Source organism: Trichechus manatus, unplaced genomic scaffold, assembly GCF_000243295.1.
Source record: "Trichechus manatus latirostris isolate Lorelei unplaced genomic scaffold, TriManLat1.0 scaffold00240, whole genome shotgun sequence".
NCBI lineage: Eukaryota > Metazoa > Chordata > Mammalia > Sirenia > Trichechidae > Trichechus > Trichechus manatus.
Genome location: NW_004444176.1, coordinates 1446861 through 1451535, shown reverse-complemented (window position 1 = coordinate 1451535; position 4675 = coordinate 1446861). Strand labels below are relative to the sequence as shown.

General features: G+C 40.2%; 1 long non-coding RNA gene across 2 annotated transcripts in view; it reads right to left on the bottom strand.

Annotated features, from left to right (window-relative positions):
- Window positions 1–4640, bottom strand: part of LOC111822935 (uncharacterized) — a 16541-nt gene extending 11901 nt beyond the window's left edge. The window contains exons 1-2 of one of the 2 annotated variants that reach the window (XR_002826012.1): window positions 4262–4640; window positions 27–189 (exon numbers count right to left, since the gene is read on the bottom strand). This is a non-coding gene — a long non-coding RNA (uncharacterized LOC111822935). The remainder of the gene's footprint in view (window positions 1–26; window positions 190–4261) is intronic. The other variant, XR_002826013.1, reaches the window with a different exon arrangement.
- Window positions 4641–4675: the final 35 nt, after the last annotated feature.

Genomic DNA, 4675 nt, shown 5'->3' with positions numbered 1-4675 from the left:
CCAAACTCTTTCTGATTTGGACTCACCCCAAGGACTTTGATCTCTGTCATTAGGCATTTCGCCAGGCTATCCTGTCTTGGGTTGGTGGGTTTGGGTTTCTCTGTTTGGGGGAACTTGAAGTCATTTGGTGCAAGGATCACAATAGTCTCATTGGGAGTGTGCTGTGATATCATGACGTTGCTGCCAATGCTGGAAAAAAAACAAAATCAAAAACAAAAACAAATTCAGCCTGACTACCTTACTTGACTTAAAATGTACAGGGCTCCTAGTTTCTGGCCTCCCAAAACTGTTAAACTTGGTAGTCTACAGGTGATCTGTTCTTTAGGGAGGGAGACTAACAGTATGGAGCAGGAAAACCTTAAAAGCTTGGTGTCATAAGAAGTTTTCGACAATGTTTGGCATAGATTTTCAAGATCTATCCTGAAGTACAAGGCTGTCAGTGATAGGAAATACCATATGCCTACAAGGAAGACCAGTTAATATGACTATTATTTAAATTTATGCACCAGCCACTAATGCCAAAGATGAAGAAACTGAAGATTTTTACCAACTTCTTCAGTGTGAAGTTGATCAAACATGTGATCAAGATGCCCTGATAATTACTGGTAATTGGAATGCCAAAGTTGGAAACAAAGAAGAAGGATATTTAGTTGGAAAATGGCCTTGGTGATAGAAACGACCTTGGCGATTGCATGATAGAATTTTGCAACACCAATGACTTATTCATTGGAAATTTCTTTCTTCAACAACATAAATGGTGACTATACATGTGGACCTCACCAGATAGAAAGCACAGGAATCAAGTTGACTACATCTGTGGAAACAGACTATGGAAAACTCCATATCATCAGTCAGAACAAGGCCAGGGGCTGACTGCAGACTAGATCATCAATTGCTCACATGCAAGTGCAAGTTGAAGCTAAAAAAAAAAAAAAAAAATCTATGAGAGCCCAAATACGGCCTTGAGTATATCCCACATGAATGTGGAGACCATCTCAAGAACAGATTTGAAGCATTGAAAACTAATGACTGAAGACCAGACGAGTTGTGGGATGACATTAAGACATCATACATGAAGAAAGCAAAAGGTCATTAAAAAGACAGGAAAAAAAAAAGTCCAAAATGGATGTCAGAAGAGACTCTGAAACTTGCTCTTGAATGTAGAGTAGCTAAAGTGAATGGAAGAAATGATCAAATAAAAGAGCTGAACAGAAGATTTCAAAGGGCGGTTCGAGAAGACCAAGTAAAGTATTATAATGAAATGTTCAAAGACCTGGGGTTAGAAAACCAAAAGGGAAGAACATGCTTGGTATTTCTCAAGCGGAAAAACATGAAGAAAAAATTCAAGCCTTGAGTTGAAATTTTGAAGGATTCTATGGGTAAAATATAGAATAATGCAGGAAGCATCAAAAGAAGATAGAAGGAATACACAGTCACTGTACCAAAAAGAATTGGTGGAACTTTAACTATTTCTGGAGTTATCGTATGACCAAGAGTCTATGGTATTGAAGGAAGAAGTCCAAGCTGGATTGAAGGCATTGGGGAAAAACAAGGCTCCAGGAATTCACGGAATACCAACTAAGATGTTTCAACAAATAGATGTAGCCCTGGAGGTGCTTACTAGTCTATGGCAAGAAATTTGGAAGACAGTTACCTGGCCAGCTGGGTGGAAGAGATCCATATTTGAGCCCATTCCAAAGAACGGTGATTCAACAGAATGTGAAATTTATCGAGCAACGGTGGCACAGTGGTTAAGCGTTTGCTGTTAACCAAAAGGTAGGCAGTTCAAATCCACCAGCCATTCCTTGGAAACCCTACGGGGAAGTTCTACTCTGTCCTGTAGGGTCGCTATGAGTTGCAATCAACTCGACAACAACAGGTTTTTTTTTTCAGATCATTAATATCACATGCAAGTAAAATTTTGCTGAAGGTAATTAAAAAACAGTTGCAGCAGTACATCGACAAGGAACTGACAGAAATTCAAGATGTGTTCAGAAGACTACATGGAATGAGGAATATCATTACTGATGTCAGATGGATCTTGGCTGAAAATAGAGAATACTAGAAAGAGGTTTACCTGTGTTGTATTGACTATGCAAAGGCATTTTACTGTGTGGATCATAACAAATTATGGATAACAATTGAAGAATGGGAAGTCCAGAACACTTAACTGTGCTCGTGTAGAACCTGTACATAGACCAAGAGGCAGTCACTTGAACAGAACAAGAAGATACTGCATGGATTAAAGTCAGGAAAGATGTGTGTCAGGGTTGTATCCTTTCACTATACTTATTCAATCTGTGTGCTGAGCAAATAATCTGAGAAGCTGGACTATATGAAGAAGAACGGGGCATCAGGATTGGTGGTAGACTCATTAACAACCTGCATTATGCAGATGACACAACCTTGCTTGCTGAAAGTGAAGAGGACTTGAAGCACTTACTGATGAAGATCAAAGACTACAGCCTTCAGTATGGATTACATCTCAACATAAAGAAAACAAAAATCCTCACAACTGGACCAATAAGCAACATCATGATAAATGGAGAAAAGATTGAAGTTGTCAAGGATTTCGATTTACTTGGATCCACAATCAATGCACATGGAAGCAGCAGTCCAAAACCAAATGACCATTGGGCAAATCTGTTGCAAAAGACCTCTTTAAAGTGTTAAAAAGCAAAGATGTCACTTTGAGGACTAAGGTGCTCCTGACCAAGCCATGGTGTTTTCAATCGCTTCATATGCGTGTGAAACCTGGACAATGAGTAAGGAAAAACGTAGAGGAATTGATGCACTTGAATTACGGTGTTGGCAAAGAATATTGAATATACCATGGACTGCCAAAAGAACGAACAAGCCTGTTTTGGAAGAAGCTCAGCCAGAGTGCCCCTTAGAAGCAAAAATGTTGGTACTTCATTTCATGTACTTTGGATATGTTATCAGCAGGGACCAGTCCCTAGAGAAGGGCATCATGCTTGGTAAAGTAGAGGGTCAGCAAAAAAGGGGAAGACCCTCAATGAGATGGACTGACACAGTAGCTCCGACAGTGGGCTCAAACACAGCAATGATTATGAGGATGGCACAGGACCGGGCAGTGTTTTGTTCTGTTGTACATAGGGATGCTATCAGTGGTAACCGACTCTGGGTCACCTAACAACAACAACATCTGTTACAGGAAATAAACAACATCCCAGAAACCAACAGCATGAATCTCGAGAGGTTCCAATGTTCAGAGGCAAATAGTCACAGAAGATTGTTTTCAATACAAGGGATAATCTTCATTTCCCCTAGTCCCACCTATAATGACTACATTCCCATATGCTGAATGAATTTCAGCCTTAACCTACCCCACCAGTCATGAGATGTGATAAGTGTTCTGTTTTCAACTTTTCCTTCTCAGGTTCTGTAGTATTCAGACTATCTAAGTCTACTTGTTTTAGTTTAGTAATATTGATTAGCATTAATGCTAGTTATGTTTGTTATTATTTTTGCTAGTCATTATCCTATAGTGCCTTCAATCCTTACAACCCTACATGTCAGTTTGTTAGTTATTAAAATGATATAATAGTTATGGAAACTCTCAGTCAGAAAGTGTGTTATGAATGGAAATGATATACACTTTGCATATATGATGGTATAGAGTTAATGCTTAAGGAATATTTGTGGTTATAATTATTTCTAAGCCAAATTCACACAATGGAAATCTGTAGAACCAGGGTTTTACCCAGTTATCCCAAATCTGAAACTTTCGCACAATTCTCTAAATCCTGCCACCACTTCCTATCCCATCTTACTTTTCTCGTGACAATGGCAGCTTTGTGTCTCAGTTTATTCAGTCTGAGATGCAGCTGTACATGATTGCATGCGAACATAACCTTAAACCTAGGTTCAAGGTCACTTGTTAGCCTTAAAGATCGAGTTGTCTGTGGTATAAGCTGCAGAGCTCGGCTTAGCTCTCTTTTCCCTGCACCACTCTCAGCCCATGGACTCCGCAATTTGCATAATAGCCTGAGAACATCTGAAGGTACCAGCCCTCTGCTCCCACTGATTGTGAGACTCTGGGCAAGGGACTCACCAAAATCACACAGTTAGAAAACAGCAGAAACAGTAAAAATCAGATACTCCTTCTTCCTGCCCATTCTATTTCCAAAATGCTCTAGTGTCTCTTAACGGCACTCAAGGAGCTTCAAGTTAAATAGCCCCTCTAATGAGGTCACAGCAAGGGAGCTGTGAGCTGAGAAATTCTTTCTGCATTGCCTACCTGTTCCTGTGGACCAGGCAGTGGGTTCCAGGAGAGCTCTCAGAAGTTCCCAGGAGACTTTAGCTCTGGGTTCTCATACCGTCCTGCCAGCATTTCCTACTTGTCATCGTCTTCTGAGACCCTTAGTTCCTCCTCAGTCCAGTGTTCACGGGTACACAGGATGTCATGTGTGTGATGTTTACAGATTGCGGATTTGTGAAATATGCCTGCACTTCCTTTTTACTAAATTCCTGGCATGTCTGACATAGTACAAATAGAACCAACTAATGATTGGGAGAGCATGGAAGTCATGCAACTCTATGTGTGAATTGGCTTCCCAATACTTACTAGCCCCTTGTTATTAGACAAGCCTGCATTCTTCTTGGAGCCTCGATTTCTTAATCTGTTAAGTAGTAGTAACACTGGAGAGTTGCT